This window comes from Saccopteryx bilineata, chromosome 2 (assembly GCF_036850765.1).
Source record: "Saccopteryx bilineata isolate mSacBil1 chromosome 2, mSacBil1_pri_phased_curated, whole genome shotgun sequence".
Classification (NCBI taxonomy): Eukaryota; Metazoa; Chordata; class Mammalia; order Chiroptera; family Emballonuridae; genus Saccopteryx; species Saccopteryx bilineata.
Window position 1 is genome coordinate 181,062,583 of NC_089491.1, and position 23,543 is coordinate 181,086,125.

A 23,543-nucleotide genomic window follows, 5' to 3' on the forward strand; every position below is an offset into this window, starting at 1 on the left:
AGTAAATAATCCTGCAATCCAATGATTTTAAAATATTATTTAGAATTATTCATAAAATAACAAGATGTGTACACATGTAAAACCAGTTGACTTTCATAAAGTGTACTGGATGAATATAGAAAGGCACACAGCCAAGGATAGGGTCAATGAAAAATTAGAAGTATCCCATTACTCACATACACATAGAGTATTGCATAACTATTTCATTACTGCCATACCAAATTATGACAAATTTAGTGGATTAACATAACTCCAAATTATTATCTTATAATTTTTATAGTAGGTCAGAGTGCGATACAGGTCTCTTAATGCTAGAATTAAGGTGTTGGTAGAGTGTGTTTCTTTCTGGAGACTGTCTGGGAGAACCTGTTTCATTGCTCACTCAGGTTGTGGGCAGAATTCAGTTCCTTACCAAAAAAGGTCTCTTTTCTGCTGTCAGTTGAAGGCTCTTTCTAGCTTTAAATAGTACCACTTTTCCTGGCTCATTGCCCTGGTTTTTATTACTTGTTTTATCTCTTTGACCCACACTCTGCTTCTTTCGACTTCTTTTAAGTATGATGTGATTAGATAGGGTCCACTCAAATAATCCAGGATAATTTCCCGGCCTGAATCTTAATAACATTTACAAGTTCCTTTTGCCATTCAAGGTGATATATTGATATTTCCAGGTTCCAGGGATCAGGTCATGGACATTATTCAGTGTACAACAGAAAAGAAATTTCACATGTATATAAACTTTACCTTAAGAATTTAGGGGGAATAATATGTTATCTATTTAGAATACCTAAATTTTTTTAGGTGAGTAATATTATGAAAGCTAATATATTCTCATTTACTGTAAACAAATTTGCTAAAATTTTAATATTTTAAGAAATATATTTTGACCCTACCTGGATAGTTTATTTGGTTAGAGCATTGTCCCAAGATGCCAAGGTTGCAGGTTCAATCCCTGGTTAAGACACATACAAAAACCAACCAATGAATGCATAAATAAATGGAAAATAAATTGATGTTTCTCTTTCTCTCTCTCTCTCTCTTTCTCCCATTCTCCTCCTTCCTCTCTCCCTAAAATTAATTGCAATACAAAATATATTTTAAAAACATATTTTTATGAAGACAAATTATTTTCAATATGCTGAGAAAATGCTTATTTACTGGGACAATATTTTCTTGCTTATAAGAGAGAAGTGAATTTTTAAAAAAATAATTGGTCTCTGCTTTTCAAAAGGAAATAGATCTTTCGTATGTTTTGGTGACTGACTTTTAGTTTAAAAAGTATGTTGTTTTGCAGAAATATATCCATCAAGCCCTGAACTAATGCCCTTTAATAAATTAGCTAATATAGATATTTTATCCAAAGGTCATGACTTGTATGTTGGAAAGTTTTGTTCATGTTATAATTCATAGGGATTTGTCAAAACTATTTTAAAGACATTTTGTATCTTTGCTCATTTACTTTTTTGCTGTCTCTGGTAGTCTGTTTAGTTTTATACTTCCTGAAGTATTTTTATTTTCAAAAGTAGTCCAGCATGACCAGGTGGTGGCACAGTAGATAGAGCTGGAACATGGAAGACCCAAGTTCAAAACCCTGAGGTCACCAGCTTGAGCCAAAGGCTCATCTGGTTTGAGCAACACTCACCAGTTTGAACCCAAGGTTGCTGGCTTGAGCAAGGGGTCATTCGGGTTTTCTGTAGCTACCCAGTCAAAGCACATATGAGAAAGCAATTAACGAACTACTAAAGAGCCACACCAAAGAATTGGTGCTTCTGATATCACTCCTTTCCTGTCTGTCTGTCCCTGTCTGTTCTTCTTTCTGTCTCTTTAAAAAAAAAAGCCTAAGTTTTGAAAAGTAGTCCAGTAGCTGCATACCATGATGAACAAAGACTGTACCTATACACTATTAAAAGTCATGGTTTTAACTAAAATGAAATAAAATGGCTTCTTTGAGCTTGTTATTTAATTTAGAAGTATATTAGAATTATATAAATTATTTTACTTATGTTAAAGAACAAATTAATATAGATATATTTTCAATTATTTATTACAATGTATTGAATAAGAGAATATTTGGTCCTGGAAAATTAAAGTTAAGGGGATTTGAAAATGAGCCAGAAGAACATTTACCATGAATGTCAAACTAATATCTACTAACCAGAGAATAATTAAATAACTTAGTTGTATTTTAATGTACATATCTTGATCTTTGATCTTATAGTAGAGGTACTAATTCATAGCAAATCAGAGGCATAAAAATGAAATAATTCCCTTAAACTTAATAAATATATTTACTACGATGCCTAGGGATATAAAAAAGAATAAAATACATTTGTCCAGTATAAGAAAATATTAAAATTGAGACATTTGTCAGGATAATATTTTTGGAGAATGAAAGGCATAGCAGTTCTACAACTTTGTATTCCATAGCTATTAACCAAAAAGAAATAACAGAAATCCACAAACTCTGCACCCAAAACAGCAGACTATATATATTTAATTGATAGAGAACATTCTCCAACATAAATGATATGCTAGGACATAAAACAAGCTTGAATAAATAAATAAATAAACATATATACATAAAGTGAATTTTGAAATGAATAACAAAATTAACTTTTGGGACTTTAAATATGAAGAAATTAAAAAATATACTTCCTAATACCAGTCGGTCAAACAAATCATAATTAATGAAAAGAAACAATACACTAAAATTTATGGGATTTGCTAAAGTAGTGTCTAGAGAAAAATGTATATTTGTAAATTTCTATAATAATTAAGATCACAGATCAATAATCTAACTTTCACATTGAGACACTGAAAACAAAGAGCAAGCTAAATCCAAAGAGAGTAGAAGAAGGTAAATAATGAGTATTTGAATGTTAATTAATGACTAATAGAAGATAAAACTAATAGAACAAATCAAAGAACCCCCAAATTGATTGTTTAAAAATGTCAACAAAGTTGACATATTTTTGCTTGACTTGACTAAGAATAAAAGAGAAAGGATTCAAATTATTAAAATCAGGAATGAATGGTGGTAGCATTACTACTGACCTTCCAACAATAAAAAAGGAATATGAGAAGAAAAAAAAGGAATATGAGAGAATGCAGTGAGCAAAATAGATGCCAACAACTTAGATAACTTCAATAAAATGAACAAATTCCTGGAAAGATATAAACTATACAAAAAAAACTACCCACAAATAAAAGTACAGATGCAGAAAATTTCAGTGGCAATTGTGCCAAATATACAAAGAATAATTTACACTAACACCTCATAATATCTTCCAAAAAAATAGAAGACAAAAAAAGCATTTCTCCACATATTTCATAAGGAATTATTATTCTAAGACCAATATCAGACAAACAGATGGGTGGCATAGCCCTCATGTTACTGTATTTGTGCAAAACTGTATTCTAGAAAAAGTTTTTGACGAATTTGTGTATATGTTTAATCGTCTGTTGGGCCGCGCATTACTTAAGGAAAGGGACTTTTTGTCATAGTTTTTGTATTTCCATTTTTCTCCCACTGAATGTATAACCATATAACAAACACATAAGATAAAGTAATTTCTAAGAATCCCTTTCCTGCTCAGTGTTTTTCTTTCATTATTACATGGACTTTTTGGAAGCAGGAATGAATGTATTTGTCTCTTTATTACCAGCTACTACTCTAGTATGGGCAACATTAGAGCACACACAAACATTTTGTGTATGCGGGAATAAAAAGCAAGTAATAGTAAATGACGAACAGGGTATTCAAAATGACCTAATTATTTCTTTCACTCAAAAATGAGGAAGTGCTCTAATAAGTAGTATAATGGTCCATAATCTCGAAGCAGTTGGTGCTGGAAATGTGACTAGACTGGTTTTTCTGTAGCCAGCTTATGAATTTTGTCATTATCCAGTGTATTTTTAGGTGTATGTTTTAGCTGAACTTCCTCTATCCCTCAGGCAGCCACACTATGAACAAAAGAGAGAAATTGCTGAGTTTCTGAAAATATTAGGAGCGCCTAAAGACTGCTTATGAATTAAAAGTAAATGCCTTCTGGCCCTGGCCGGTTGGCTCAGTGGTAGAGAGTCGGCCTGGCGTGCAGAAGTCCCGGGTTCGATTCCCGGCCAGGGCACACAGGAGAAGCGCCCATTTGTTTTTCCACCCCTCCCCCTCTCCTTCCTCTCTGTCTCTCTCTTCCCCTCCCGCAGCCGAGGCTCCATTGGAGCAAAGATGGCCGGGGCGCTGGGGATGGCTCCTTGGCCTCTGCCCCAGGCGCTGGAGTGGCTCTGGTAGCAACAGAGCGATGCCCCCTGGTGGGCAGAGCGTCGCCCCCTGGTGGGCGTGCCGGGTGGATCCCGGTCGGGCGCATGCGGGAGTCTGTCTGACTGTCTCTCCCTGTTTCCAGCTTCAGAAAAATACAAAAAAAAAAAAAAAAAAAAGTAAATGCCTTCTGAGGATTCTGGCAAAAGTACATTTTTTCTTTCTCCTTGGACCATAAATATACTCAGCACCTTGAATAAATTTGATACAGAAAAAATAATTTCTACATCCTTAAGCCATTCTCTACCTTGAGAATGTTGATATTTATTTTATTTTGAATTTATATATATATAAATTTAAAATATATATTTATATATAATATATAATATAGTGTATAATATCATATCATATTTTAATGATTTATATATTATATTACATAATATATAATGTCAATATATGCATAAAATTTAACTTATATATATGCATATATATAAACTTAACTTAATTGAGCAGGCTGATATTTATTCAAAAATAATTTTCAACATTCTCCTGTTTTAGTCAGGGGAAGAATGATTATAAAATGACAGTCCAACCATGCCTTTAGTAATCATAAGTCACATTCCTTATTATTCTCATTCACGCTATAAATACTGACACTTTGGTGAGCTAAAAGTTGGAAGGAATATACCATTTATACCAAGGTACATAGAACTAGAGTACTCATGTGCAATGGAATATGAAGAAATTCTGTTTTGAGTCACATTTCTCTTGGCTAACTTGCCACCTCTGTGGTGCAGAAGGGCATATTTGAACAGAGAGCAAAAGTATAATGAAGTGATAATGAGATCTGGTCCAGAAAAATAGAGCAGAAAATATATGTTTTTCTTTCTGGTCATAGAAATAGTATCAGTTTCTTCACCTTAGTGAGAAAATAAAGGATACATATCTTCCTTTTATAATTCCCTATTAAAATATTTTGCTACTTTAAAAATTTGATTGTCTGACTAAGGAGTAAGAAAATTTTCTGGATACAACTCTTTTGTATATTCTCTCCCAAACTGTGGCTAAACTTTTCATTTATTAATGTGTCTTTCAAAAAAAATAAATTTAGTAAAAATTCAACTTAAAAAATTATCATAAGACAAAACGACTGTTTCTTTGTTGTTTATAAATCTAGGTTTTTGTCTAGCTGGAATAACTTGTAGATTCCCAAACATGCTAGCAAGTGTCCTCACGGCTTTGCTCAAACTGTTATATATATCAGGAATACACCCAAACTGTGACCTCCCTCGTCCACACCTCAAGGTGTGATTCATCATTAAAAAATAGTAGTGATAGAAAATGACATACTTGGAAAGTGGATTAAGAAGAGAAATGCTTAACCAAAGCAGTGTTGTGGAGGAAAAATCAGGAGAAAATAGTGCAACAGAAATCAGGTCAGTCTGAAAGATCATTTGAGTCAACAGAAACAGAAATATTTTTTAAAGTTAAAACTGAAAATATTTCCCTGGCCGGTTGGCTCAGCGGTAGAGCGTCGGCCTAGCGTGCAGAGGACCCGGTTTCGATTCCCGGCCAGGGCACACAGGAGAAGCGCCCATTTGCTTCTCCACCCCCTCCCCTCCTTCCTCTCTGTCTCTCTCTTCCCCTCCCGCAGCCAAGACTCCACTGGAGCAAAGATGGCCCGGGCGCTGGGGATGGCTCTGTGGCCTCTGCCTCAGGCGCTAGAGTGGCTCTGGTCGCAACATGGCGACGCCCAGGATGGGCAAAGCATCGCCCCCTGGTGGGCAGAGCATCGCCCCATGGTGGGCGTGCCGGGTGGATCCTGGTCGGGCGCATGCGGGAGTCTGTCTGACTGTCCCTGTTTCCAGCTTCAGAAAAATGCAAAAAAAAAAAAAATGCAAAAAACTGAAAATATTACTGAAAAATGTAAATCAGATACTTTTGGGTTAAAGAGTGAATAAGAAGTAAGTAAATTTTTTAAAATCAAACTTCTGTATATTTTGGTTCTTATTCTATTCCTTCAAATTTTTGTTTTAAGAAATAATTTAGCTCTCTTATTTTAAGGAATGTTACAGTTAGCGCAATACTTAAAGCAAATATAGTGTGTCCGTAAAGTCATGGTGCATTTTTGACTGGTCACAGGAAAGCAACAAAAGATGATAGAAATGTGAAATCTGCACCAAATAAAAGGAAAACTCTCCCAGTTTCATACCTATTCAGTGCACTTTGATGTGGGCTCACGCACAGATTTTTTAGGGCTTCTTAGGTAGCTATCCCGTAATAGCCTCTACAGACTCGTCACTGACTGATGGCCTACCAGAACGGGATTTCTCCACCAAACTGCCGGTTTCCTTCAACTGCTTATCCCACCGAGTAATGTTATTCCTATGTGGTGGCGCTTCGTTATAAACGCGCCAATATTCTTGTTGCACTTTGGTCACGAATTTGAATTTAGCGAGCCACAGAACACACTGAACTTTCCTCTATACCATCCACATCTCAACTGGCATGGCCATGAGCTGCTCTGCTATATACATGGTGTTACATCATTATCTGTGCATGCACACATGCTGCCACATCATCCTACAGAAACTGGGAGTGTTTTCCTTTTATTTGGTGCAGATTTCACATTTCTATCATCTTTTGTTGCTTTCCTGTGATTGGTCAAAAATGCACCATGACTTTACGGACACAGTGTATATTTTCTCTTCAATGTTGTATGTTAAAGTAGATGAGTATATTGTGAATGACTTCATGGCAATGTCCTAAGGCAATTTTCCAAGGAATCTCTTCACTTCATCAATGTAGTTTTGTTAAGAAATTGCATCTTTCTTAAAAACAATAATTGGAACAACTAATTAGCTTCAATTTTAATTAAACAATGGTCTCATTTAGCTCTGATTAAATTACAACAGCTAGATAAATTCAGACAGCAACATTTTGCTAATTTAATTTGGTATGGTACTGTTTTTCAGAATTTCCACTCTGAATGACTAATATTTAGATGCTAATGTTTGTAGAATTTTTTGACAAAAATGCTCTGATCTTTTATTGAATAAGCAATATGCAAACTAATGCTAACTAAATATTTCACATTTTTTTCAATACTTATTCTTGAAAATATTTAAGACACATAGCAAATAATTGTCATTTTCTCTATTTAAAGTTAAAGAAAACCCTCAACAAGAGTTGTTTAATTTTCTAAAGAAATCAATTTAACAATTATTTTAAGATAGTAAGAATTGATTTAATTGCAGAAAGCCTAATCCTTCTTTCTTCCACTATTTTACTATTTATTATTTTATGAAGATCAATTTTCAATCTTTTGTTCTCTACTTGCATTATATTATTCTTATTTTCTCTGAAGTTTTTCCTTCTAGCTTTATGTGCCTAAGAGGCTAAAATGTCAAGTGGATATGACATAATTCAAATTTAGATTTTCTTATTTTTAGAGAATTATTACATATTAGTTAGGGATTAGATTTTCAATTTGACAGTAACTGAAGTAAAATTGAAATTAAATTTTTTTTTAAATAATACCAAATCCAGGGATAGTCATTCCAGTTCCAGGGTGGTAGCTGTTAGAGATAAAAAAGAATCTTTGTGGAAAAGATGAAGTAATAAGAGTCAGTTTTACTCCAATAGTATTGCAACAGGGGAGTGATAGTGAGCTTAATTCCACTGAAACAAAAGCAAAAGAGTTTTATAATTAAATGATTTTGAAGGATGATTTGTGGACAGATATGAAGATTGAGTCTATGTTTCAAGGAAAATATCTCTTTCTATGTAGTGGTAACATTCAATGATATTCTCCAGATTAGTCAATAAATTGGCTTATTACTGCAAATTTACACACTGGAGAGTCTGCAAATTTAATTCTGGGACAAAAAGACCTGCAAGATTGACTCTCTGGAGTTTTGTTTGAAGGAATATAGATAGGAAAGTTTATTTTTTATTATTTTTTTTTTGTATTTTTCTGAAGCTGGAAACGGGGAGAGACAGTCAGACAGACTCTCACATGCGCCCGACCGGGATCCACCCGGCACGCCCACCATGGGGCGACGCTCTGCCCACTAGGGGGCAATGCTCTGCCCCTCTGGGGCGTCTCTCTGTCGCGACCAGAGCCACTCTAGCGCCTGGGGCAGAGGCCAAGGAGCCATCCCCAGCGCCCGGGCCATCTTTGCTCCAATGGAGCCTTGGCTGCGGGAGGGGAAGAAAGAGACAGAGAGGAAGGAGGGGAGGGGGTGGACAAGCAAATGGGCGCTTCTCCTATGTGCCCTGGCTGGGAATCGAACCAGGGTCCCCCGCACGCCAGGCCAACGCTCTACCGCTGAGCCAACCGGCCAGGGCCTGAAAGTTTATTTTTAATTGAGGCAAATAAAGTTAAGATGAAATATGAAATGTGTATAGAAATAACACTTTAAGAGACTATTGGGAACATAAAATGAAACCTGAAATAATAAAAAAGAAAATATTCTAATAATATTCAATATGAAGTTTTTCATATAAATGAATCAGTTCTCTGTAAATTGATATATGAATTTAAAACAAGCCTGATGAAAATGGAAAGAGAAGAAATGACCTAAAATAAAGTATCTTTTTCACATCTTACTCCACCTTGCAGTATCACTTAGACTCTGCTATGAAACAGCTTCTCCTTCATAAAGATTTTCTGTGCTGTCCTCTTAACCCAGGTTTCATTCTGTCTCACTAGATGTTTTTCTTAATCATGTAAGTTAATTCTTTCTTTGCTAACCTTTATATGCTGGACTATCCAGGACTGGGCTCACCTTCAAATCCTCTCTTATTGTATAGCTACACCTGTTTCAGTGATTTTGTTTTATATTTTTAAAAACCTTTTCTTTGCTGATGACTCCTAAAATTGTATTATCAACTCTGATCACTTATCTAGGTCTAAGATTCAAACAAATAGTTATGCCACATTTTTATGACTATACATAATAGACACATCAAATTTAACATGTTCAAAAACCATTGTTAATTTTTCTTCCAAATTGGTTGCCCTTGCTCTTTCTCATATTTCTCATTGATTGCTACCATCAATTACTAATATTTTTTTAATAATAATTTTATTTTTTTAATGGGGTGACATCAATAAATCAGGATACATATATTCAAAGATAACAAGTCCAGGTTATCTTGTCATTCAATTATGTTGCATACCCACCACCCAAAGTCAGATTGTCCTCTGTCACCTTCTATCTTGTTTTCTTTGTGCCCCTCCCCCTCCCCCTTTCCCTCTCCCATTCCCCCCTCTCCCCGTAACCACCACACTCTTATCAATGTCTCTTAGTTTCACTTTTATGTCCCACCTACGTATGGAATACTGCAGTTCCTGTTTTTTTCTGATTTACTTATTTCGCTTCGTATCATGTTATCAAGATCCCACCATTTTGCTGTAAATGTTCCGATGTCATCATTTCTTATGGCTGAGTAGTATTCCATAGTGTATATGTGCCACATCTTCTTTATGCAGTCATCTATTGACGGGATTTTTGGTTGTTTCCATGTCCTGGCCACTGTGAACAATGCTGCAATAAACATGGGGCTGCATGTGTCTTTACTTATCAGTGTTTCTGAGTTTTGGGGGTATATACCAAGTAGAGGGATTGCTGGGTCATAAGGTAGTTCTATTTTCAGTTTCTTGAGGAACCACCATACTTTCTTCCATAATGGTTGTACTACTTTACATTCCCACCAACAGTGTATGAGGGTTCCTTTTTCTCCACAGCCTCTCAAACATTTGCTATTACCTGTCTTGCTAATAATAGCTAATCTAACAGGTGTGAGGTGGTATCTCATTGCAGTTTTGATTTGCATTTCTCTAATAGCTAAAGAAGATGAGCATCTTTTCATATATCTGTGGGCCATTTGTATTTCTTCCTGGGAGAAGTGTCTGTTCATATCCTCTTCCCATTTTTTTATTGGATTGTTTGTTTTTTTGTTGTTGAGTTTTAGGAGTTCTTTGTATCTTTTGGATATTAGGCCCTTATCTGAGCTGTTGTTTGAAAATATCATTTCCCATTTACTTGGCTTTCTGTTTATTTTGTTATCAGTTTCTCTTGCTGAACAAAAGCTTCTTAGTCTGATGTAGTCCCATTCATTAATTTTTGCCTTCACTTCTCTTGCCTGTGGAGTCAAATTCATAAAATGCTCTTTAAAACCCAGGTCCATGAGTTGAGTACCTATGTCTTCTTCTCTGTACTAAATTGTTTCAGGTCTTATGTTTAGATCTTTGATCCATTTTGAGTTAATTTTTGTACAGGGGGAGAGACTCTAGTCCAGTTTCATTCTTTTGCATGTGGCTTTCCAGTTTTCCCAGCACCATTTATTGAAGAGGCTTTCTTTTCTCCATTGTGTGTTGTTGGTCCCTTTATCAAAAATTATTTGACTATATATATGTGGTTTTATTTCTGGATTTTCTATTCTGTTCCATTGGTCTGAGTGTCTATTTTTCTGCCAATACCATGCTGTTTTGATTGTCGTGGCCCTATAATAGAGTTTGAAGTCAGGTATTGTAATGCCCGCAGATTCATTCTTTTTCTTTAACATTGCTTTGGCTATTCGGGGTTTTTTATAGTTCCATATAAATCTGATGATTTTTTGCTCTATTTCTTTACAAAATGTCATTGGAATTTTGATGGGAATTGCATTAAATTTGTATATTGCATTGGGTAATATAGCCATCTTGATTATATTTATTCTTCCTAGCCAAGAACAAGGTATATTCTTCCATCTCATTATATCTTTTTTGATTTCCCTTAACAATGGTTTATAGTTTTCATTATATAAGTTCTATACATTCTTTGTTATGTTTATTCCTAAGTATTTTATTTTTTTTGTTGCAATCGTGAAGGGGATTATTCTTTTGAGTTCATTCTCAATTGTTTCATTGTTGGCATATAGAAAGGCTATTGACTTCTGTATGTTATTTTTGTATCCTGCAACCTTACTGTATTGGCTTATTGTTTCTAGTAGTCTTTTTGTGGATTCTATGGGGTTTTCGATGTATAGGATCATATCATCTGCAAAAAGTGATACCTTTACTTCTTTTCCGATATGGATGCCTTTTATTTCTTTGTCTTGTCTGATTGCTCTGGCAAGAACCTCTAGTACCACATTAAATAAGAGTGGAGAGAGTGGACAACCCTGTCTTGTTCCTGATTTAAGGGGGAAAGCCTTCAGTTTAGTGCCATTAAATATGATGTTAGCTGATGGATTATCATATATGGCCTTTATCATGTTGAGATATTTTACTTCTATACCCATTTTGTTGAGAGTCTTAAACATAAAATTGTGCTGTATTTTATCAAAAGCCTTTTTTGTGTCTATTGATAAGATCATGTGGTTTTTGTTCTTTGTTTTGTTGATATGGTGTATTACGTTAACCGTTTTACGTATGTTGAACCATCCTTGAGATTCTGGGATGAATCCCACTTGATCATGATGTATTCTATTTTTAATATGTTGTTGTATTTGATTTGCTAGTATTCTGTTTAGTATTTTAGCATCTGTATTCATTAGAGATATTGGTCTGTAGTTTTCTTTTTTTGTGCCATCCTTGCCTGGTTTTGGTATGAGGGTTATGTTGGCCTCATAAAATGTGTTTGGAAGCATTGCTTCTTCTTCAATTTTTTGGAAGACTTTGAGTAGAATAGGAACCAAGTCTTCTTTGAATGTTTGATAAAATTCTCTGTATAGCCATCAGAGCCTGGACTTTTATTTTTGGGGAGGTTTTTAATGTTTTTTTCTATTTCTTCTCTACTGATAGGTCTGTTTAGGCTTTCTGCTTCTTCTTGACTCAGTCTAGGAAGGTTGTATTGTTCTAGGAATTTATCCGTTTCCTCTAGGTTGTTGAATTTAGTGGCATAAAGTTTTTCATAGTATTCTACAATAATTCTTTGTCTATCTACGGTGTCCGTGGTGATTTCTCCTCTTTCATTTTGGATTTTGTTTATATGAGTTCTTTCTCTTTTTTCCTTGGTAAGTCTTGCCAAGGGTTTGTCAATTTTGTTGATCTTTTCAAAGAACCAGCTCCTTGTTCTATTAATTTTTTCTATAGTTTTTCTGTTCTCTAATTCATTTATTTCTGCTCTGATTTTTATTATCTCCTTTCTTCGGCTAGTTTTGGGTTGTCTTTGTTCTTCTTTTTCTAGTTCTTTAAGGTGGGAAGTTAAGTGGTTCACTTGGGCTCTCTCTTGTTTGTTCATATAGGCCTGAAGTGATATGAACTTCCCTCTTATCACTGTTTTTGCTGCATCCCATAGATTCTGATATGTCGTATTGTCATTTTCATTAGTCTCTATATATCTTTTGATCTCTGCACTTATTTCCTCTTTGACCCATTCATTTTTTAAAAGTATGTTGTTTAGTTTCCACATTTCTGTGGGATTTTTTTCCTCTTTTTTGCAGTTGAATTCTAGTTTCAAGGCTTTGTGATCAGAAAATATGCTTGGTACAACTTTAATTTTTCTGAATTTGCTGATGTTGTTTCTGTGGCCCAACATATGGTCAATTCTTGAGAATGATCCATGTACACTGGAGAAAAATGTATACTCAGTCACTTTGGGATGAAATGTCCTGTAGATGTCTATCATATCCAGGTGCTCTAGTGTTTTGTTTAAGACCACTATGTCTTTGTTGATTCTCTGTTTGGATGACTGATCTAGAGCCGTCAGTGGTGTATTGAGATCTCCAAATATGATTGTATTGTTGTCAGTTTTGTTTTAAGATCAATAAGTAGCTGTCTTATATATTTTGGTGCTCTTTGGTTTGGTGCATATATATTAAGAATTGTTATGTCTTCTTGATTCAGTGTCCCCTTAGCCATTATGAAATGGCCATTTTTGTCTCTGAGTACTTTTGCTGTCTTGTATTCAGCATTATCCGATATGAGTATTGCTACACCTGCTATTTTTTGGATATTATTTGCTTGGAGTATTGTTTTCCAGCCTTTCACTAAGAGTTTGTTTCTATCCTAGTTATTTAGATGAGTTTCCTGTAGGCAGCATACAGTTGGATTTTCTTTTTTAACCCATTCTGCTACTCTGTGCCTTTTTATTGGTGAGTTTAATCCATTTACATTTAGTGTAATTATTGATACTTGTGAGTTCCCTATTGCCTTTTTATATCTTGCTTTCTGTTAGTTTTGTGTCTTGTTTGATTCTTCTCTTTTGTTTTTCTATCTTTTGTTTTTATATGGTTGTATTTCATACATCTTTCCTCTGTTGCTATCTTTTTTATGTCATGTGCTTCTGTGGTGGTTTTTTCAGTGGTGTTTACCTTTGAGTAATGAAAAGGGTCCGTACCCTGTTCATTGTAGCGAACTATTTTGTGAGTACTTTTGCACTCCATCATCCTTTGCTACTGTTAATCTCCATCTTCTCCCCCTCTTTCTTTTTGTTGTTGTCACAGTTTAAATTTGGTTTTATTGTGTTCTTCTTGGAGCTTTTACTTGGGACTCTGTTTTTTTTTCTTCTTTGTATCTGATTGGAGCACCCCCTTTAGTAATTCCTGGAGTGGGGGTTTTCTGATGATAAATTCCCTCATCTTTTCTGTATCTATGAATGTTTTTATTTATCCTTCATATTTGAAGGATAGCTTTGATGGGTATAGTATTTGTGGCTGAAAGTTCCTCTCTTTCAGGACTTTAAATATTGGGGTCCACTCTCTTCTAGCTTGTAGAGTTTCTGCTGAGAAATCTGATGATAATCTAATGGGCCTTACTTTATATGTTGTATTCTTCTTTTCCCTGGCTGAATTGAGAATTTTTTCTTTGCTGTTGGTTTGTGTCAATTTTATTATGATATGCCTTGGAGTAGGTTTTTTGGGGTTAAGAAAACTCAGAGTTCTGTTTGCTTCTTGAACTTGAGGCTTTAGTTCTTTCCACAGGCTTGGGAAGTTCTCATCTATTATTTGTTTGAGTATGTTCTCCATTCCATTTTCTCTCTCTTCTCCCTCTGATATACCTATTATTCTTATGTTATTCTTTTTGATGGAGTCAAATAATTCTTTTAGGGCTATCTCATTTTTTTTTAATTTTTGAGTCTCTTTCTTCTTCTCTTTGTTGTGCCTCGAGTTGCTTGTCTTCTATTTTACTAATCCTCTCTTCTATCTGACCTGTTCTATTAGCTAAGCTTGTTACTTTGTTTTTCAGCTCGTGAATTGAGTTTTTCATCTCTGTTTGATTTGTTTTTATAGTTTCAATTTCCTTGGACATATATTCTTTGTGTTCGTTGAGTTGTTTTCTGAGCTCCCTAAATTGCCTTTCTGTGTTTTCTTGTATATCTTGGAGGATTTTTAGGATTTCTATCTTGAATTCTCTGTCATTTAGCTCCAAGGTTTCCAATATATTAAATTTTTTCTCCATAGATTTTTCCTCATTTAACTGTGTTACCTCTGTTTCTTTTGTATCCATGATATTCAATTTTCTCTTCCTTAATGGCATCTGGGGGTGGTTTTGTTGATAGTATTAATGAGATTTAATAAAGAATAAAAAGTTAAAAAAATAAAAAATCAAAAAGAGTTGTTTTATTAAAAAAAATTAATAATGAAATAAAGAAAAATAAAATAAAATAAAATATTTAAAAAAATGGAAATTATTCCCCCCCCTCCTTTTTTCCTCTCCTCTCCTCTCCCCTCTTTCTTGAGAAAACCTGGTGGTGAACTGTGAATTATAACAAACCATCTCTGTAATGGAGGGCCTGAATTGGTAAAAAGTAATAAAGGGGGAAAAAAAGAAAAAAAAAGAAAAGAAAAAAAAGGGGATATGGACCCACAAAAAGCAAATAAGGAAAAAATTTGGGTCAAGAATAAAATGATTTGCTTTTAGGTGTGGGCTGTCTAAGTGTTATGATGAGAGGAATAAGAGGAAAACAGAAAAATGGGGGGACAAATTAAAAAAATACTATTGTATTTAGTGGAACAAGAACTAGATAAAATGGAGAGCCAGGGAGGGGAGCACTGCTAGTGAGTTAAAAAGGTGAAGTAAAAACCTCCCAAAATGCCACAAACATAAGTTTGAGTCCCAGATAAGATAATTTGTTTGTTATTGAGATTTGAATGAGAGGAGATGTCAAGGAGAAAGAAAGAAACTAATATAGAGGGAGAAAAGAAAGAGAAAGAAAAAAAGAGGGAACCACTAAAAGAAGAAAAAAGAAAGGAGAGAGAGAGAGAGAGAGTTAATGGTTTTAGAGTGCAACCCTCATAGAGAGAAAGAAAGAGGAGAGAAGAGATAATGGGAGATGTAACACTTATGGGTTGTGTAGTTCAAGGAGAGGAGAGAGTAAGACCGGCAGAGAGTTAATCAGCCAAATTGGAGGAGGAAAAAAAGTAGCAAGAATGAAGATAAGAGAAACAAACAAACAAATATAATAAAATGGGATAGGTTATAAAGTCTGCAGATTATTCTTGATTTTGAGAGGTTATCTTCTTGCTTTTTCTCTTCTCTCCCTCTTCCTGGTCGGTGACTCTGTACCCTGGGTTCTGCCCCTTTGGCATGCTCAGGTAGAGGATTGCAGTTGCTAAGTCTCTATGGCAATGTCATATATTGTGCTTTAGTCTCGTTGGCAGTCGAGGCTCATTAGCATTTATAGGCTCCAACAGTGAGAGAGGCCGTGTTCCTGGAGCCTTTCTCCTAGTCTTTCCTTCCTCAATTAGTAGCCTGATAATCCAGCTATGGAGTTGCTGCTGCCTCTGCCTGGATAGTAAGAGGCTCAAAGAGCTGGCAACTCCCCACTCTATTTCCACTCAGCACAGGGCCTGGGTAAGGCTCAGTCAGTCAGAGCTGCTAGCATAATCAGGCGGGCTTTCCACCCACTCAAAGACCTCTGGCTCTGCCACTCTGTGTGGTAATACAGGCGGGTGCTCATTTCCGGGGTGCTTGGAGGAAACTCTCGCTCACTATCTGCGTGAGCAGACCAGGATATCCGGCCAGCAGTCTCACGCTCTGAGTGAAACCCCCAACCACATGGAAAAGTTGCAGCATTGGAATTGGCTCTCTCTCCTTCCCCGTGCACGGCTTTTGCAAGGCACTGGGGCGGCCTGAGATTCCGCTTTGACCCACACAAAGGCCCCTGACTCTGCCCCTCTGTGCGATAACACAGGCGCGCACTGCCGAGGCACTCGGAGGAATCTCTCACTCACTATCTGCATGCCCAGACCAGGATATGAGGCCGGCCGCGTTTCCCTCTGAGTGAAACCCCCACCAGCACGGAAAATTTCCACCGTTGGAATTAGTTCTTGCTCCCTCCCGTGCACGGCTTTCCCAGGGCACTTGGGCTCCCCAGAGATTCTGCTTTTGGCCTACAGAAAGGCCTCTGACTCTGCCTCTCTGTGGGTAACACGGGCACCCACTCCCGGGGCTTAGGAAGAAATCTCTCGCCCACTAACTGCGCACCGACCAGGAGATCGGGTAAAATGGCTGCCCCGCTTGTCTTTCTTTGTTTGGGTTTGGTGCGAGTGTTAGATTGTATTGCCCGGGTTGCCACAGGATCAGTTGTTCCTCGGCTTGGATCTCCGTGCCACAGCCTGGTTCGGCCGTTTGTGCCGCGGCTTGGATCTATTCACCCCCTTTGCCCGCCTCATTTTCTATATTCACAGTTACCAGAGAAAGCCGCCCTGTTTAGGTTAGTGAGGAAGGCAGAGCATTTCTTACTCCCTATTTTCTTCGGGGTTTGATTATATATTTAGCCAATTTTTCACTCGACCATACCTTCGGGTGTATCGCGAAACATCTGGAGGCTCCAAGTATAGGTTTTTCTGTTTCTAGTTGAAGATCTTGTTTAGTTTTGGGGGAGATTTATTGGTATCGCTTCCTACCCCGCCATTACTCTGACGTCATCCCAATTACTAATATTTTTAGAAAAAGTTAATAACTCCAAATAAACAAGCAAGCAATTATGTAAATGTAATAGGAATTATTTATGATTAATATAATCTCTTTACATTCTACATCTTCCATTTTTCTTCTTATATACCTCAAATTCTCAAACTCTCCTGCTTCCTTCTTAGACCAACACCCTCTCATGCTATGTTTATATACTTTAAAAGCCTTGTAACTTGTCTGCTTCCTTTCCACTCTTTTCTGCATTAGTGATTATTTTCCATAGGTTAAACAAAATGTATTTTTAAAACAAAAATCAAAACTTCAGCTTTGGCTATGACACATAGCTGGAGTAAGATTGACTGTACCAACAAGAACAATTAAAACCTGGATAAATTTTTTAAATGCCTATTGTTTTTGTTTTTTTTTAATTTTTTTTATTATTTATTTATTCATTTTAGAGAGGAGAGGGAGAGACAGAGAGAGGGAGGAGAGACAGAGAGAGAGAGAAGGGAGAGAAGGGGGGGAGGAGCTGGAAGCATCAACTCATATGTGCCTTGACCAGGCAAGCCCAGGGTTTCGAACCAGTGACCTCAGCATTTCCAGATCGACGCTTTATCCACTGCGCCACCACAGGTCAGGCCTAAATGCCTATTGTTTACAACAGTTTTACTCTACTGGGAAAATAACATTTAGAGTTCAAAATTAACAAAATTGAAGGATTTAAAGGACCAAGAACTGCCCCCAAAATAGGACTTTAAGAAGTAAAAAAAAAAACCGTTTTGCATGCAACTTTCTCCTGAGAAATTTTCTAATTCATGGCTTTATATGTGTGTTATAGGCCAAGAAAAATCAGCTTCTACATGGCTAAGATATTGCATCTCACCTTGATTTGGAAATAACTAGAGATCAGGGCTTGCAAAGTAAAAATCTCTGTTAAATACTTAAGGCTTTCATTAAGACTCCAAAAAAACTACAACTTAGAAATAATGGTCTCAAATGGGTCAAGATAATCAGCTCATAAACTAATGCTTGCTTGAAGGAAGAAAATTAATTTCTACATATTAGAAAAATAATTATCTGGAATCTCTACATTTTAAAATAAAATGTAATGTCTTTCATTCAAGATTTCCAGGAAATAAAATTCATTTACTAGAAGTCAATAATAAAAAATGGAATCTGATAATCTTGCTGCTATATTTAACAGAAAACAACTTTAACTATAATAAATATATACAACAAGATAGAAGAAAAGATAGAGACTATCATAGGCAATCTTCAATCTATGAAAACAAATTTCATGAAGTCTCTAGAACTTAAATATAATATATGAAGTAAAGAATCAATAAACGACATTAACAGTGGATATCTTTAACAGTAGATAAGTTTAGGAAGCTGAAATATAGCAAGTAGAGGATATCAAAATCAAACATTTAAATTATAAAGGTTAAAAAATACTCAGTAGAATATAAGGGAATTATGAGATGCATACATATACTTGGTGTCATAGAAGTCAAACAATGGAGCAGAATCAATAGAAATACTGGCCAACAATTTTTCAAGGTAAGGAAAAGACATCAAACCAGACTTCAAAAATTCTCTAAACTTTAAGGAAAGTATAAGGCCTTGCATATTACATATTTGATAGATATATACACATGGTATATACATATACATAATATACTATAGACATATATTTTATATATAATACTATATATATATTTCAATAGCATTATATGGTACATGTTGTATACATAGAATATATATATATAATACTGTGTATACATGTATCTATATGTCTATATACATTCACCTTAGTAAAGTAATTAAAAGTACATGAGCAGCCTGACCTGTGGTGGCACAATGGATAAAGCATCGACCTGGAACGCTGAGGTTGCCGGTTCAAAACCTTGGGCTTGCCCGGTCAAGGCACATATGGGAGTCAAAGCTGCTTCCTGCTCCTCCCCCCTTCTCTCTCTCTCTCTCTCTCTCTCTCTCTCTCTCCTCTCCATAATGATTAAATAAAATCTTAAAAAAGAAAAAGTACATGAGCAATTTACCCAATCTGGTTTTCTTTCCTTCTTCCTCTCTCTTTTTTTTAACAACAGAGAAAAAAAGACAGGAACAAGGGTGAGGTACAAACAGGGACAGACAAATAGGAAGGAAAAAAGATGAGAAGCATCAACTCATTGTGGCACTTTCGTAGTTCATTGTTGCTTCCTCATACATGCCTTGCTGGGTGGGGTGCTCCAGCTGGGCCAATGACCCCTTGCTCAAGCCAGAAACCTTGGGCTTCAGAGCTTCAAGCCCATGATCTTTGGGCTCAAGCCAGTGACTATAGGGTCATGTCTGTGATCCCATACTTAAGCTGGCAACCTCATGCTCAAATTGATGAGCCCGTGCTTAAGCCGGCGACCTTGGCGTTTTAAACCTGGGTCCTCTGCATCCCAGTCCAATGCTTTAATCCACTGTGCCACTGCCTGGTCAGATTCATTCTCTTGGTATTTTTTATTTTTCACAGAACACTACTCCCTGAAATAACCTTTATTTATTTACTGTCATAGTGCCTTTTAAGTTAAATAGTAAGTTCTGTAATGACAAGGCTATTAGTGTTTTTTTAACTTATAATTAATTTTATTTAGAAAATTAACTTTAACAAGGTGACATTGATCAATAAGAGTACATAGGTTTCAGGTAAACATTTCTACAGCATTTGAACTGTTGATTATGTTGTATACCCATCACCCAAAGTCAAATCATTTTCTGTCACCTTATATTTGTCCCTCTTTATACCCTTCACCTCACCCTGCCTATACCCCTCCTCCACATCCTCTCCTCCCTGGTAACAACTTCACTTTTACCTATGTCCATGAGTCTCAGTTTTATATCTCACCTATGTGTAAAATTATACACTTCTTAGCTTTTTCTGATTTACTTATTTCGCTCAGTAAAATGTTCTCAAAGTCCATCCATGTTGTCATAAATGTGACTATGTCATCATTTCTTATGGCTGAATAATATTCCATTGTTTATATGTACCACAACTTCTTTATCCAAACTTCTATCAAGGGACATTTTGGTTGTTTCCATGTCTTGGCCACTGTGAATAATGCTGTGATGAACGTGGAGGTACATGTGTAAAGACATATTAATGTTTTCAAGTTTTAGGGGAAGATACCCAGTAGAGAAATTGCTGGGTCATATGGTAGTTCTGTTCTTAATTTTTTGAGAAACCACCATACTGTCTTCCATAATTGTTGTATTAATTTGCATTCTCACGGGAGTAAGTGAAGGTTCTTCTTTCTACATAGCCTTTCCAACATTTGTCGTTACGTGTTTTGTTCATAATATTCTACTATGATCCTTTGTATATCTATGATATCTGTGGTAATTTCTCCTCTTTCATTGCAGATTTTGTTTATATGAGTTTTTCTAATTTTTTCCTTTTTGAGTCAAGCCAGAGGTTTGTTGATTTTATCGATCTTTTCAAAGAATCAGCTCTTTGTTGTATTAAATTTACTATAGTTTTTTGTTTTCTATTTTATTTAGTTCTGCTATAAGTTTTACTATTTCCTTTCTTTTTTTTTTTATAATAATTCCAGGTTATCTTGTCGTTCAATTATGTTGCATACCCATCACCCAAAGTCAGATTGTCCTCTGTCACCTTCTATCTTGTTTTCTTTGTGCCCCTCCTCCTCCCCCTTTCCATCACCCATTCCCCCCTGCCCCCCGTAAACACCACACACTTATCAATGTCTCTTAGTTTCACTTTTATGTCCCACCTACGTATGGAATACTGCAGTTCCTGTTTTTTTCTGATTTACTTATTTCGCTTCGTATCATGTTATCAAGATCCCACCATTTTGCTGTAAATGTTCCGATGTCATCATTTCTTATGGCTGAGTAGTATTCCATAGTGTATATGTGCCACATCTTCTTTATGCAGTCATCTATTGACGGGATTTTTGGTTGTTTCCATGTCCTGGCCACTGTGAACAATGCTGCAATAAACATGGGGCTGCATGTGTCTTTACGTATCAATGTTTCTGAGTTTTTGGGGTATACCCAGTAGAGGGATTGCTGGGTCATAAGGTAGTTCTATTTTCAGTTTTTTGAGGAACCACCATACTTTCTTCCATAATGGTTGTACTACTTTACATTCCCACCAACAGTGTATGAGGGTTCCTTTTCCTCCACAGCCTCTCCAACATTTGCTATTACCTGTCTTGCTAATAATAGCTAATCAAACAGGTGTGAGGTGGTATCTCATTGCAGTTTTGATTTGCATTTCTCTAATAGCTAAAGAAGATGAGCATCTTTTCATATATCTGTTGGCCATTTGTATTTCTTCCTGGGAGAAGTGTCTGTTCATATCCTCTTTCCATTTTTTTATTGGATTGTTTGTTTGTTTGTTGTTGAGTTTTATGAGTTCTTTGTATATTTTGGATATTAGGCCCTTATCTGAGCTGTTGTTTGAAAATATCATTTCCCATTTAAATGGCTATCTGTTTATTTTGTTATCAGTTTCTCTTGCTGAACAAAAGCTTCTTAGTCTGATGTAGTCCCATTCATTAATTTTTGCCTTCACTTCTCTTGCCTTTGGAGTCAAATTCATAAAACGCTCTTTAAAACCCAGGTCCATGAGTTGAGTACCTATGTCTTCTTCTATGTACTAAATTGTTTCAGGTCTTATGTTTAGATCTTTGATCCATTTTGAGTTAATTTTTGTACAGGGGGAGAGACTCTAGTCCAGTTTCATTCTTTTGCATGTGGCTTTCCAGTTTTCCCAGCACCATTTATTGAAGAGGCTTTCTTTTCTCCATTGTGTGTTGTTGGACCCATTATCAAAAATTATTTCACTTTATATATGTGGTTTTATTTCTGGACTTTCTATTCTGTTCCATTGGTCTGAGTGTCTATTTTTCTGCCAATACCATGCTGTTTTGATTGTCGTGGCCCTATAATAGAGTTTGAAGTCAGGTATTGTAATGCCCGCAGATTCATTCTTTTTCTTTAACATTGCTTTGGCTATTCGGGGTTTTTTATAGTTCCATATAAATCTGATGATTTTTTGCTCTATTTCTTTACAAAATGTCATTGGAATTTTGATGGGAATTGCATTAAATTTGTATATTGCTTTGGGTAATATAGCCATCTTGATTATATTTATTCTTCCTAGCCAAGAACAAGGTATATTCTTCCATTTCATTATATCTTTTTTGATTTCCCTTAACAATGGTTTATAGTTTTCATTATATAAGTCCTTTACATTCTTTGTTATGTTTATTCCTAAGTATTTTATTTTTTTTTGTTGCAATCGTGAAGGGGATTATTCTTTTGAGTTCATTCTCAATTGTTTCATTGTTGGCATATAGAAAGGCTATTGACTTCTGTATGTTAATTTTGTATCCTGCGACCTTACTGTATTGGCTTATTGTTTCTAGTAGTCTTTTTGTGGATTCTTTGGGGTTTTCGATTTATAGGATCATATCATCTGCAAAAAGTGATACCTTTACTTCTTCTTTTCCGATATGGATGCCTTTTATTTCTTTGTCTTGTCTGATTGCTCTGGCTAGAACCTCTAGTACCACATTAAATAAGAGTGGAGAGAGTGGACAACCCTGTCTTGTTCCTGATTTAAGGGGGAAAGCCTTCAGTTTAGTGCCATTTAATATGATGTTAGCTGATGGTTTATCATATATGGTCTTTATCATGTTGAGATATTTTCCTTCTATACCCATTTTGTTGAGAGTCTTAAACATAAAATTGTGTTGTATTTTATGAAAAGCCTTTTTTGTGTCTATTGATAAGATCATGTGGTTTTTGTTCTTTGTTTTGTTGATATGGTGTATTACATTAACCGTTTTACGTATGTTGAACCATCCTTGAGATTCTGGGATGAATCCCACTTGATCATGATGTATTATATTTTTAATATGTTGTTGTATTTGATTTGCTTGTATTCTGTTTAGTATTTTAGCATCTGTATTCATTAGAGATATTGGTGTGTAGTTTTCTTTTTTTGTGCCATCCTTGCCTGGTTTTGGTATGAGGTTTATGTTTGCCTCATAAAATGTGTTTGGAAGTATTGCTTCTACTTCAATTTTTTGAAAGACTTTGAGTAGAATAGGAACCATGTCTTCTTTGAATGTTTGATAAAATTTGCTGGTATAACTGTCAGGGCCTGGACTTTTATTTTTGGGGAGGTTTTTAATGGGTTTTTCTATTTCTTCTCTACTAATAGGTCTGTTTAGGCTTTCTGCTTCTTCTTGACTCAGTCTAGGAAGGTTGTATTGTTCTAGGAATTTATCCATTTCTTCTAGGTTGTTGAATTTAGTGGCATAAAGTTTTTCATAGTATTCTACAGTAATTCTTTGTATATCTACGGTGTCCGTGGTGATTTCTCCTCTTTCATTTTGGATTTTGTGTATATGAGTTCTTTCTCTT